This window comes from Callorhinchus milii, unplaced genomic scaffold (genome assembly GCF_018977255.1).
Source record: "Callorhinchus milii isolate IMCB2004 unplaced genomic scaffold, IMCB_Cmil_1.0 Scaffold10, whole genome shotgun sequence".
Lineage (NCBI taxonomy): Eukaryota > Metazoa > Chordata > Chondrichthyes > Chimaeriformes > Callorhinchidae > Callorhinchus > Callorhinchus milii.
In genome coordinates this window covers 12,163,255-12,176,889 of record NW_024704751.1, presented here as the reverse complement: position 1 = coordinate 12,176,889, position 13,635 = coordinate 12,163,255, and the positions used below count along the sequence as shown (strand labels likewise).

General features: G+C 44.2%; 1 protein-coding gene across 1 annotated transcript in view; it reads left to right on the top strand.

The window, feature by feature from the left end:
* Positions 1 to 842: 842 nt before the first annotated feature.
* The window catches only part of LOC103185625 (hippocalcin-like protein 1), a 38,889-nt gene continuing 26,096 nt past the window's right edge, over positions 843 to 13,635 (top strand). Inside the window, exon 1 of the mRNA XM_007904234.2 lies at positions 843 to 937. The gene's annotated coding sequence lies outside the window, so the exon portion shown is untranslated. The remainder of the gene's footprint in view (positions 938 to 13,635) is intronic.

The following is a 13,635-nucleotide window of genomic DNA, read 5'->3' as shown; positions in this document are numbered from 1 at the left end:
GTCTGCACTACTTTAAAGAGAAATTTGCATTGCACTCTTTATTTATTTATTTGTTTCTTTCTTTCTTTATTTCGTTATTTGTTTGTTTGCTTTTTACTTTATTGTATTGTATGTATTTATGGCCTGGGTTTGCTGAGTTTTAATGTGCATTTACAGTTAAAAACACACATACACACACACTCTCTCTCTGCAGTCAATATTTTCCATCCATTCACCACCATCACCCAATATTTCTGGCTTCGGGGGTTAAAAGAACGAGTCAAGTGTGTGTGTGGTGTGTGGGGTTTGTTTTTGGTGGTGGGGGGGGGTGGGGGAGACCCAATTAAATTGTATGTCTGCGTTGATCTCTGTGCCATCCCAAAGTCACTTTCAGTGGATTGGCAGTGACCTTGGCAGAGACCGACCATGGAAATATCTTTTTTTGGTTTAAATGTCTGGTTTAAACAGTTATCAGTTATCTATTTGTTATTATTATATTATTATCAGTTCACATCCACTTTAATAAAGGTATATGTGTGTGTGTGTGTGTGTGTGTGTGACTTCAAACTATTTCAGCATCACTGCTGTTCAGTTAAAAAGCGAATCTGGATTTGCAAATTGTTCAGAGGCTGAGCTGCAGTACTTTACAGTCATACACTTATTTGTCAGCAGTTAATAAATAATCCATTGCTATAATATTTTTTTTGGTGGGGTTGGGGTGGGGGGGGATGGGAGGGAATTGGGGGTTTGCTGGAGAGATTGTCTTTGCCCGGTTGATGGTTTATATCGAGAGTAAAGTGTTTGGTTGTTTGTTTGATGGCTGTATTTAGGGCGTACAACATTTTTTTTTAATTTCACACACAGAAGAAAGAGGATTTTTTTTTCTCTCTCTCTCTCTCTCTCTCTGCAAAACCCAATCCATTTCCACTCTCACGCGAGATCGCCAACTACTGAGCTGGTAAGTCCGAATTCAATTGCTCCGAAATGAATGCTTTTGTTCTTGTTGTTGTTGTTGTTGTTGTTGTTGTTTCTCTGGCTATTCACGTGTCTTGGGATTTGAAGGGATAAATAAATCACAACCCGTTAATGAGCGGCAACTAATCTCTTCCCTATTGCTGGAGTTGTTCAACCATCGCTGTCTCTGTCACTGGGTACCACACATTCTCCCTTCCATTTCCTTGATTTAAGTATTTAGGAATTTATATATAATAATAATAATAATCCTTGCGTTTGATACAGTGCCTTATCACGTCTTCGAGACGTCTCAAATCGCTTCACAGAATATATTGTAAAGTGGATTGACTATATTTTGTGGGTGAAACATATATAGACATGCACATATTTTATATATATATGTGTGTGTGTGTGTATTTTTATATATGTATCAATTGCTATTGAGTACAGGTGGAAAGGGAGACATTGCAAACTTTGGAGGAGAATTGCAGGTATTCTTACCCCACACAAGGTTGAGCCAGCCTTTTCTGTGAAAAACAAACTTAATGTCGTTAACAGTCTTACTACCGTGTGGTGGCAAAATATTTCATCATTTTGACTTCCTGGATACATACAGTCCACCGCCACCTGAAAATCTGACCTCCGGATACGTGCAAAATCCTTGGCAATCCCAGCAACAATGATATGCGAATCAAATATCTTATTTTATATTGCTAGGTTATAATCTATACGTATCTTTTTTTAAAAAATAATTAATTTGAATTTCCTAGCAATCCTCTGCTCCTACTATAGGGGAATGCCTCGTGACCTGTGCATAAAAAAAACTATAAATAATAGGGTAGCTGCTGTGTTGTCTGTGAATTAGAGTACAATAGCATATCAGGTCAGTTATTCCAGTCCAGCTGATCTGGAATGGCACGTTAGTTGATATATTTCTGCAGTGAAACAGCACAGCATCAGTACAGTAACACTAACCTTTCTCTCGAGGGGCTGAATCCAGCTCACGTTCCCTATTCATAGGTGAATCCCTGTTATGTTTTGATGTGTGCTTATGGTCACCTCCTCCCTGCCTTCAACCCTTCTCCCGGCTCTCAGCATCAGACTCCGACACTGTTACCAAGACCGAGGCTCTCCTGATTGGCTTCCGTCAGCGCCTCCTCACCTCAGGCGCTGACAGCATCACCATCCGTGGTTGCACACTCCACCTTGCTAAGCCAGTCCAGAACCTTGGGGTCTTGTTTGACCCTCAATTATCCTTTCTTCCCCACATCTGCGCCATGACCCGCTCTGCCTTCCCCCACCTCCGCAACGTCGCCCGGCTCCGCCACTGTCCCACACCGCAGGCCCCCGAGACCCTCACACACACCTTCATTACATCCAGGCTCGACTATGCAAACTCACTGCTTGTCGGCCTCACCAACTCCTCCCTCCACAGGCCGCAGATCATCCGGAACCCACCAGCCTCCGTGACCCTATCACCCCCATCCTCGCCCGACTCCTCTGGCTTCCCATCACACAGAGGATACAGTTCAAAATCCTGGTCCTCACCTTCAAAGCCCTCCACGGTCTCGCTCTCCCCAACCTCTGCCACCTCCTAACTCCCTACCATCCTGTTCGCTCCCTCCGCTCAACGGGCTTTGACCTGCTTCACGTCCCCCGCCTCACTCGCCCCACTATTGGCAGGCGGGCCTTCTGCCACTCTGCACCCACCCTCTGGCAGTCCTTCGCCACCTTCAAGACCCACCTCAACACCCTCCTCTTCGACTGTGCTTTCGATCTTCCACTGCCCTCCACCCTCCCCCACCCCGACCCCCAGCTGTCTGTTCAGCGCCTTGGGACGTCCTCCCACCCTGAAAGGCGCTTTACAAATGTAATTTTGTTGTTGTTATTGTTGTTAAGTGCTCCCAAGACGCTGCCCAGTGCGAAGGAGCGCTATATAAATGCAAGTTGTTGTTGCTTCACAATGATAGGAAGAGCCAGACATAGACTAGGACTAACTGTCCTACCCGTTGGACCTGTTAGTCACAGGGTTAAAGACTCTTCGCTCTCTTTGAGTCTCAATGCTGCAGTCAGTGCCTTGGATTACTGCAGACCTGCGTGGCGTGGCTCCCGGCAGCCACTTCATCTCCAAGGGGAATCTGCTTTAACCTGCTCCCACCAGCCAGGAGGATATTATTTTCAGAAATGTTAATTTCATTGCCCTCCAGAGGGATGAGACGACCAACCTAGGATTCAAACCCAGAACCTTCTTGTCCTAACTCCATCATTTTACCGAGCAGCAAGTAGGAACCCAGTTGTTAGTCGATTGGTGGATCACTTTCCGGGGTAATAATCCCTTCTCACACAAAAAAAAGTATAATAATAATAATAATAATTGGTTCACTTAATCCACGACTGTTTATGGGGAACTGTTTGCTGTGCTCAATCGGCTGCTGCGTTTCACCCACAAAATACATAGACACTACACTTTACAGTATATTCTGTGAAGCGCTTTGAGACGTCTCGTCAAGGCGATAAGGCTTATTATTAGTAGTAGTGTGATTATTGGTATTATTATTATTTTCCTCCTGACAGAAGGACACAGGATGTTATTTTAGAGTGACACTCAACATGATTGATCGTATGATTAGAGCGCGGGGTAATTTTTTACAGTATTTTGAATGTGGTTTACAAAAACATTGAAAGTGCAAGAAATTCCGTCTGGGAAATTGGATTGGTTGTGTTTCGGTAATGTTGCACTTTCCGTATTGGGTTTGTCATTGGAATGACTTTCTACACAAAAAAAAATCTCTTTGTGTTTCGTCAGTGGCTTGGTGCAATATGATGATGTGCTTAACATGACTGCAGGCTCTTCCCTTCCAAAGGAATTCCTGATTTCAGGCAGAGGCTGTCTTGCGTCGGGCAATGGTGATACGAGGCCGTTTCATTAAAGGAACTCATACGTTGCTTGTCAGCTCTGCTCTCCCATGATCTGGCAAGTTCTTACCTCCCAAATTGTCCACATTTGTCCCTCTCTCCGAGCAGCCTGGGAACCTCAAAGCTCTCGGTCTCCATTTGAATGATCCACCATATCGTCATCTGTGCCTGTGAGTTATTCCCTTAAAAATAATAATAATAATTTTGTCGCTTCAATCCACACTTGGCTGCTGCGTTTGGCCCACAAAATACACAGTCGATTCGCTCTGCAGCGTATCCCGTGAAGCGCTTTGAGACGTCTCGAAGATGCGATAAGGCGCTGTGTCAAATGCAAGGATTATTATTATTATTATTACACTGTGTGTTCTTCACACAATGTGCACACAACCATTTCAATGAAATGAACAGCCCAGCCCTTCCGATAAAACCCCTCCATATTCTGTGCGTGAGTGTGGATTCCAGAACCAAGAAAAATTAACGGAGACTTTGGAGCGAGTTTGGAAACTCTAATGCAATTAGTGCCCGGATTGCTTACAGTTTTGAGCACAGGATCTGGTATATTTATTTAAACCTTTATTTCTTAGAATCCACGTGGGTTTTGTTTTGGTTGGCAAGGAGGGGATGATTATGTTTTTTTTGTGTGCGTGTGTGTATGTAGTGTATGAGTGTGTGTGTGTAGTGTGTGTGTGTGTGTGTATAGTGTATGTTTGCGTGTGTGTGCGCGCGTGTGTATGTGATTAAACAACATGTAACGTGCTTGATGGCTTTTCTTAAAAGAGATGCTGCAGGGATGATTGTCTGAGGGTTGGTATTGTTTCCATACAGGGATCAACTAATACCCAGGAGTGATTACATGGCACAAATTAATGACAAAAACATGAGAATGCAGCTTTATTATTCCATAACCGTCTAAAGCCAGATTAGGTTGAGATGACAGCTTTAAAATCATTTCTCATGGACTTTTGTCTTGCTGGTGGGTGAGAGCCACACAGGCAGTTAATGACCAAGATCTCTGTCCTTGAGGCTCGGGGACTGGCAAATTGGAGGATTTATTTAATTGCTGTCAATTTATTGAGTGATAATCCAGTTAATTATGGGGAACTTGACCCTTATATTTATGTGTGTATGTTGCAATACAATGATTAACAACTGGGAAGTAATACCTTAGTGATATCTGTATGTTACCTATAACATGAATGCAAGGAATCTACTCCTACGCAAGCATGCACGCAGACACACACGCACATACATACACAAACACGCACATTAGCTGTGATACATGTGAAACGTTGCCTCCGTTCCTCCGGGTCTGGCCTCCTCCTCGCCCCCCGGGTCCTCCGCTCCACCCTCGGCGGCCGTGCCTTCAGCCACTGCGCCCCGAGGCTCTGGAACTGCCTTCCTCACTCCCTTCGTCTCACTCCCTCCCTTCCCATTTTCAGGTCTCTGCTGAAGACCTTTCTTTTCGACCGCGCCTTTGGTCACCTTCCCCGCCCCCCCCCCCCCCCACTCCCCCCGGCTCAGCCCCGGGATCGGTTACTGTGAAGCGCTCTAAGACGCCGTCTGGTGTGGAGGGCGCTATATACATCCAAGTTGTTGTTGTTGTTGATGATACAACTTGTGCAAAAGAGCTCGGAACGTGTACACATCAAAGCACTTCATCCCAGTGGAAAAAATGATATAGCACAAACTTGTCTGATTTCATTCTTTTTTGTTGCCCCAAAAAGGTTCATAATGATAATAATAATAATAATTATAATAATCTTTGCAATTGATATGCCGCCTTTCATGTTGGGGGGGAGAAAAGCGATTCACTGGATTTACTGTCAGGTGGAGTGACTGCACTTTGGAGGCAAAGGCAACAGTTAATTCTCAAACACACACGGCAAAGTCCCACAAACAGCTCGGGACACTTCACACCTGATTAGATCTTTCTCTGAATTTACACCTGACCATGGCAAAGCCATGCAACGTTTCAGATTTACTTTGACACCGCACTAAACCCTGGAGTTACTCACTCTGGTGGAATAAACGTTGCCGTGCCCATTTTCTTGCCAGGTTCAGCAGGGATGCGCACGACAGTTCAATACCGCTCCATTTTAAGGCCCTCTGAGCTAACGTTCCTCAGGGTTGACTGCCTGTCATAGTGATCGGGTGTGGACATCGTTCAATGGTCTACAAAATAAGAGACAGGTTGTGTTTTTATCCATAATGGTGGAGTCCTGAAGTATACAATAATAATAAATAAATAATCCTTGCATTTGATACAGCGCCTTATCACGTCATTGAGACCTCTCAAAGCACTTCACAAAATACATTATAAAGTGAACTGACTTTGGGCGAAACGCAGCAACTAATTGTCCCACAAACAGTCTAGGATTGAGGGACCAAATTATTAAAATAAGTAAAATAATCTCCAAAGCTAAGGGAGGTTTTTGTTAATACCAAGGGGTCAGAGATGCTCCGTTTCTTAATGAATTCAAGGATAATTAGCACTTTGAATCTGCAAGAAAATATCATACATCTCAACTCCCAAATGGGGAAGTGATTAAAAACCAATTGTTAGTTGCACTTTTATTTCCCTCTTCTATCTTTGCTCTTTCCCAAATGGCCACCTCGGTTGGAAGCCGGGAGGATCGATGGCTCCCCCATTTCTGAGCCTATCGCTGCGCATTTCATCACAAGTATAGTGGTTAGAGCTCTCGCCTCGCAAGCGAGAAGACCTGGGTTCGATTCCCGGGCAGGGCAAAACGTTGGGCAAGTTTCCTTACTCCACGTGCCTCTGTTTAGCGGTAAGTAGGAACCTGGTTGTTAGTCGATTGGCGGATCGTTTTTCCGGGGGTAATAATCCCTTCAAAAAAGAATAATAATTTGGTCCACTCAATCCACAACTGTTTGTGGGACAATGCTGGTTGCTGCATTTCACCCACAAAATACACAGTCACTACAGTATATTCTGTGAAGCGTTTTGAGACGTCTCGAAGATGTGATATCAAATGGAAGGATTATTATTATTATTACTTGTGCTACACGTGACACATGTTTAACTTGCTGGTTCACTGCAGTATTTTTTTTTAAACCCGACATCTCTGCATCTAACCTTAAACCCTGAACGTATCAGTGGGTGAGAATATCAGAGCTTTTTTCACTCAAACCGAAAGAAAGACAATAATCCTTATCTTGTTGCTCATAAGAGAACCTGCCTCTTATTCCGTGGTTGTCACTCAATCACTCCGCAAGCTGCTGGGCTTTGCTGCATTGCTGTATCTAGCGCTATCACACATGCGTGTGTGTGTGTGTGTAACTCACTGAGGAGTCAGCCTAATCAATCTTGATATTATAGCCAAACCTGGTGTTAGGGAATTGATACAAAGACCAATGGCTTCACATTGCAGACACCTTGTCTTGTGCGGGAAAGACCCACATCACTCATCCACCTCCAGCCCCTTTTGCGGGTCGTTCGTTCTATCACTGAGATGTGATGCCATTTGTATAACGTGTGGGTGGGTGGCTGTAAAGCATCGCAGCCTCTTTTGTGACTTATACCGATTATTTGCTGTTTGTTTGGTGAGCTGTTCGGAGTTTCCTTCGGCGAGGTTAAACGAGTGGGTTTCATTAACAGGTGGAACTAATGAAATGATGATTCCAGCACTAACAACCCACTGATTATAATATTTATTCATAAAGAGCTTCACTAATTTGGAGGGTAGCAGTCTCTCTTTGATTACCCCACCGACCTCATCACTGAGCAGGATTCCACTGCACCTTTCTGCCTGCGGTCTGTCAGCATTTGTAGCATTTGTGCGAGCGTGCGTGTGCGCGAGCGTGTGTGCGCGAGCGTGTGTGAGTGTGTGTGCGAGTGAGTGTGGGCTTGCGCAGGTGTGTGTGTGAGTGTGTATATGAGTGTGTGCGGCAGTGAGTGAGTGTGCATGAGTGTGTATATGAGTGTGCGTGGCAGTGAGTGAGTGTGCATGAGTTTATATATGAGTGTGCGTGGCAGTGAGTGTGTGTGTGTGTATATTAGTGTGTGCGGCAGTGAGTGTGCGGGGCAGTGAGTGAGTGAGTGTGAGATGGGGGTTATGGAGAGGTGAGCTTGCAGATTGCATCGGCTCATTAACATGTCTATTAATAAGTGCTCCGAGACATTATCCCACCTGAGGGCCACTATATAAATGCTTACGGCTATTGATTTTCCAGGCCATTTGGAGGGAGGTGAGATTACTGGGTTAGAGCTGGGGCTGGAGCAAAATTATTTATTATTGAATGCCCTTTTGTTTGGAACGAGGGGAGAAACATGAGGCCACACAATAAACAAAGCAAACAGGACTCTGGGCGATATTGTGTGATGCTGCAATGGGAGGATAATAGGGCGGGTGTTCTGGAAGGTGAGATCAAATAATAATAATCCTTGCAGTTGATATAGCGCCTTATCACAGCGTCGAGACTTCTCAAAGCGCTTTACAGAATATACTGTCGATTGTAGTGACTCTGTATTTTTGTGGGTGAAACAGGCCAAAGGGCCTCCTTCGTCGAAACGTCTCGTGATTTTGTGAGTGAGAGAGTGAGTGAAGTCCTATTTAAAATGTGTTCTTCAGTTGTGGGTCATAGCAGTGGAACGCAAGTCAGGACAAAGCCCCCTCTAACACGTTACGTAAGTTAAAGCTTAATGTTCATTTAACATTCAGACACGCCATAACTTACTCTTTCTTTTTTAGTGTGTTTTTCTTGCTGCCAACCTGTCCCATTTCTGTCTTCCTGAAGCCACGTTGGAGCCCACATGTATTGTATAATCGCAGCTAAGACCCTGTTTGATATTATTATCACAATTGCCTGTGTTTGCTGTGATTCCTCTCCTGAGCCAGTGAATTACTTTTCCTTCTGAAATACGGATCCAAAGCAAAGGCTACATAACCTTAAAATTAGAGCTGGCCTGTCAAGGGGAAGATAAGACAAAGTATCATGAAATGCACAGTCATTAAAAAAACAGAGGAACAGTCTAAATCACTGGGATATATACGAAGGAGATAGTTGAATAGGCAGGCAGAGACAAACACACACACACACACACACACAGAGAGACATACACACCCACCCACAGACTTGCACAGACAAACACACACACACACACACAGACATACACACCCACCCACAGACTTGCACAGACAAACACACACACACACACAGAGACATACACACCCACCCACAGACTTGCACAGACAAACACACACACACACACAGACAGACATGGGGGCAGTGAGATATGGCAGTAATATAATAATACTCCTTGCATTTGACGTAGCGTTTTGAGACGTCTGGAATGCACTGTAAAGTGAATTGACTGTATATTTGTGGGCGAAACGCGGCAGCCAATTGCGCACAAAAACAGTCGTGGGTTGAGTGACCACACGCGGGCACAGATGTCAGTAATTGTTGGCGAGCTATCTCACCGTGGGTACAGGGGAAGGGGGAAGGGGGTGTTTACAGCCCAGCTTTGCTGTATCTCAGCCAGTGTTCACACACAATTTCACACAGCGAATCCGGAGCAGGAACACGAGCTGACTTTCCCCCTCACTGAGATTACTCAGTAATTAATATATCCGAGTGTCTGAGTGTCAGTTGGTCATGCTCACTCCTCTCTGAGTCAGATGGTTATGGGTTCAAGGCCCAAGTCAGGACTTTGAATTCATATAGTCTAGGCCAACCTTGCAATACAGAGCTGGAGGCGTGCTATATTGTCAGAGCTGCCATCCTTCAGTGAGGCATTAAATCAAGGTCCCGTCTGCCTGTTCAGGTCGGTGTCCTGCCCCTGGTTAAACTGTCTTGGTTGGATATAAATCTAAAATCTCTCAAGGCTCTTATTTTTACCCCCCAAAGGACCACTGATCTCGTCCTGATCTTTTTAAGGAGAAGTTTCTTTTTTATTTCATTTTAACTTGGAACTGGATTGGTGTTCGGTAGGTTGGAGCCCCGTGGAGCTATTTAGGAGTGCGTGCGTGTGTGCATGTGTGTGTGTGTGTGTGCAGTAAGCCTCAGTTTACTCCCAAAGTAGCTGAAATTCATCAAGGAGGAAACGTGAATGGGAAATTAGGCTATGTTTAGGCCTGACCTCAGCCCCTGACAAAAATCTTATTTTATTTTTCATTGTTTTTCTATTAATCCTTGGATTGGATTTTAGCACCTTATCGTGTCGAACATGCTTCACGATATTTTTATTCCCAGAGGTTCCCCCCTTTGACTCTCTGTTTAGCCACTGTTTCAACGTTTAAATCGAAACTTGGGGGAACATCACATCAGTCACAAGATCACAAGGGAGGTTTGGATGAAAAATGTCCTTTCAGCCCCTTGATGGCATCCATCCAGGATATCTGCACTACCCTCCTTCCATCACAGCATCAAGCTGTTCTGTAAATGAGTCCCAGGGTCCTGGCCACAGACACCTTTCCTTGTAACTTGTTCCAGTTGTCGATTACATTCTGGGAAAATAAATACTTCATGCTGGCTGTTTTGTAAATTGTCCTTTGCAACTCAAAACGCGTGACCTCTTGTTCTGCTGTCTCAGTGCATCCGAAAGTATTGTTCTGGTTGACTTCCTCAATCCCATGTAATATCTTATGTACCTTTTACGTTTCGCCCACAAAATATACAGTCAATTCACTGTGAAGCGCTTTGAGACGTCTCGAATAAAGCACTATAACAATTGCAAGGATTATTATTATTACCTCCATAAGGTGCCTCTGAGATGTCTCTTTCAAGTGCAAAGGGTCCTAGTTTATCCTGTTATCATCCCATTTCCATTCAATTTGTGTTCCAATCATTGCCAATACTTTGGGCAAGTTTAAGTCATTAACAGATTGCGAACTTTCTTTCCACTTTGCCAGTAAGTGTGGCTTTGAGCTACACTGTATGGCACCTTTCCCTACTAAAGGCAATTGGAAGAGCTGGCCATCTGCAGATTATCGGCCAATTAATAGAAAATGGCTTCCATTGATGCTACGCTCTATTCTCTCCCATGGCTGCGAAATCTAATCTTAAAAGAGTTATAGATTTAATCCTCCTAACATTTTGATTCTGGCCAATTCTGTGGGACGCGAATATCTGATAAAGAGAGAGCAATTGAAACATTCAGCGCTCCTGCAGGAATGATTTCAGCAATCTAAACGCCAGTAAAATGATTGACATTGACTTCGACCTTTACCTGACTTCCACCCGGATGCACACAGTGTCATCTTCCACATGGAAACCTAAGCTCCCACGCTACGAAATGCAGCATGTTAATAATCCTAGAAGGTATATTGCAGAATCCCCTTCGTTCACACTGCGATGTTTAAGTCTCTGCTTAATCACAATGGAGTATGTTGGATTCCCAGTACAGACTGAGGTACTCCATCCACTACCACTAGCGATCTCTTATCTAATTCAAGGTATTTTTTCAGCCTGTAAAAGCCATCGTCCATGTACACATTGACCTCCGTGATCTCAAGTTGGGGGAGGGAGCAATAACTGTATTTTCGCCTCCAAAATGTTGGCACCTCGACTTGGAGTAGACACTGGAGTAAGTTATTAGGAGATTTCTCGGTCACATTCTGTGAAGCAAAATAATAAAACAATTGGCTGTTATTACAAAGGGGCTGTGCAATTCTGAATTTGCGATGAGAAAAATATAGTAAATTAACGATCCTGGCATTTGATGTCGCGCCTTATCACGTCTTTGAGACTTCACGTTTCGAAGCGCTTCACAGGATATACTGTATAGTGTAGTGACTGTGTGTTTTGTGGGCGAAACGTAACACGAGACAAGAGCTGGAACCTCACCAGCATTGACGGAATTAGCAAAACGGCAGAGTTCGCTGTGGATATGATTTATCGATGTGAGAAATACTGAGGAGAATATTGATTTCTCCACCAACCCAAAGTGGATATCTGACATCTCTATCATTGTTACTGTTTCAGTTGACTAGACTATGATAAAGATGTCCTCAGAGCGCTTTGAGGCTATCTACTGCACGGCTACAATGCTTCTGTGTCTCTCTGTGAGTGCACATATGTAAACCTACATAACAAGTATATATAACAGTCTGTAGAAAAACTAACAAATCCTAACAAGCTCAGTTATATAAACAAAACAGACAAAGTGCTGACTGCCAGTCATTGCTTCACATTTCAACCAAAATTACAGTATGTTCTGTGAAGCGCTTTGAGACGCTTCAAAGATGTGATAAGGCGCTATATCAAAGACTGTTAGGATTATTATTATCATCATTATTATTATTATTATTATTATTATTATTATCTCCCTGCTCATGTCTCGCCAAAGTAATAAGAAGTTATATCGAATGCAAAGATTATTATAACCTGCTAATTCAATAGATTGCCGGCTCAATAAACTGTAATCTGCAGTTATCTTGTCAGTAGATCATTAAAACATTGCCATGCCTTAACAGGAAGGACAAGACTTGAGTTGGTGTGTGTGCCTTAACCACCAAATCCAAATCCTGGTCCAGCAAACAAAGTCCGGCCATAACGTCAGATACAGACATAGAAACAGGAGGAGGCCATTCAGCCCTTCGAGCCTGTTCCACCATTCTATAAGATCATGGCTGATCTGTACCTCAAGTCCGATTACCACCCCCTTACCCCGTATCCCTTCGTACTCTGACCTAATATCAGTGAAACCCTGTGAGTGATTGCTTACTGTTGTTGCTATTCTGATATCCACGTGAATCCACGCGGTTGGGTTTGAATGACAAACGGTTGGGATGGTGGAACCCAAGGCAACAGTCATTAAATCCTAACCTCAACACCACCTCTGCTGGAAGTTCATTTATTTCATGTCACATATTGAATCCAAGCACTTCATCAAATGTTTCCATTTAAAAGTCTTATCTTGGTTCTCCAGATATCCCCTTACACCTGGCAATGTTGGCACTTTGCCAATGCTGGCTGTTTGTGAGGAGCCTAGTTGTTCGCTTACTGCTGGAACGCCTTGACTTGGGTTAGACTATCAATGTCAACGGCATTTTTGTTTTATTTTAAAGCACATCTGCAAGTTTCTGGCTATTCCCCGAAGTCTTTGCAGCTTTCCTCGCAACTTTAACACGTTTAACATGTACTCCCCGCATAATGTTAATGAGACATTAAGGGTTGACATCCATCTGCTTCTGTGTATTGGTGTTGACAGCGCACCTCGTTCTTGCTTGTGTCAACAACAACAACCTACATTGATACAGCGCCCTCCACGTGGGGTAGCGTCCCGGAGCGCTTGACAGTGGCAGAGTTTGACACCGAGCCAAGGTGGGGGGGAGGGAGAGGGGAGAGGAAGGAGAGGGAGGAGAGGGGAGGTGACCATAAACACAATCAAGAAGGAAGGTCTTTAGGCGGGATTTGAAAATGAGGAGGGAGGGGGCAAGGCGGGCGGATTGAGAGAGAGTCAAGGACTTGTGAGACCAAGCAACGAGAGCCACGTCGGGACTTTGGACTCACATAGTCCAGGCTGACGCTCTCACGTGGCGCTGGGTATGTGCTGTATTGTTGAAGGTGCCGTCCTTCAGGTGAGATGTTATATCACGGCATCATTTGAAAAGAGAAGGGAGTTTCTCCCAGTGTCCTGGTTAACAATCTGGGACAATCGGTCACTCACTTCATATCTGAAGTGCATGTTTGTTGTACTCTTCCTCCAAATCCCTGACTATCTCCCTTTGACCCTTCTTCATCACAGGCGAAACTTAACTGCTTAATTTCATACAGTTCACGTCATGATCTTCCAGTCTTTGTTATGACCCTCCAGTCTTC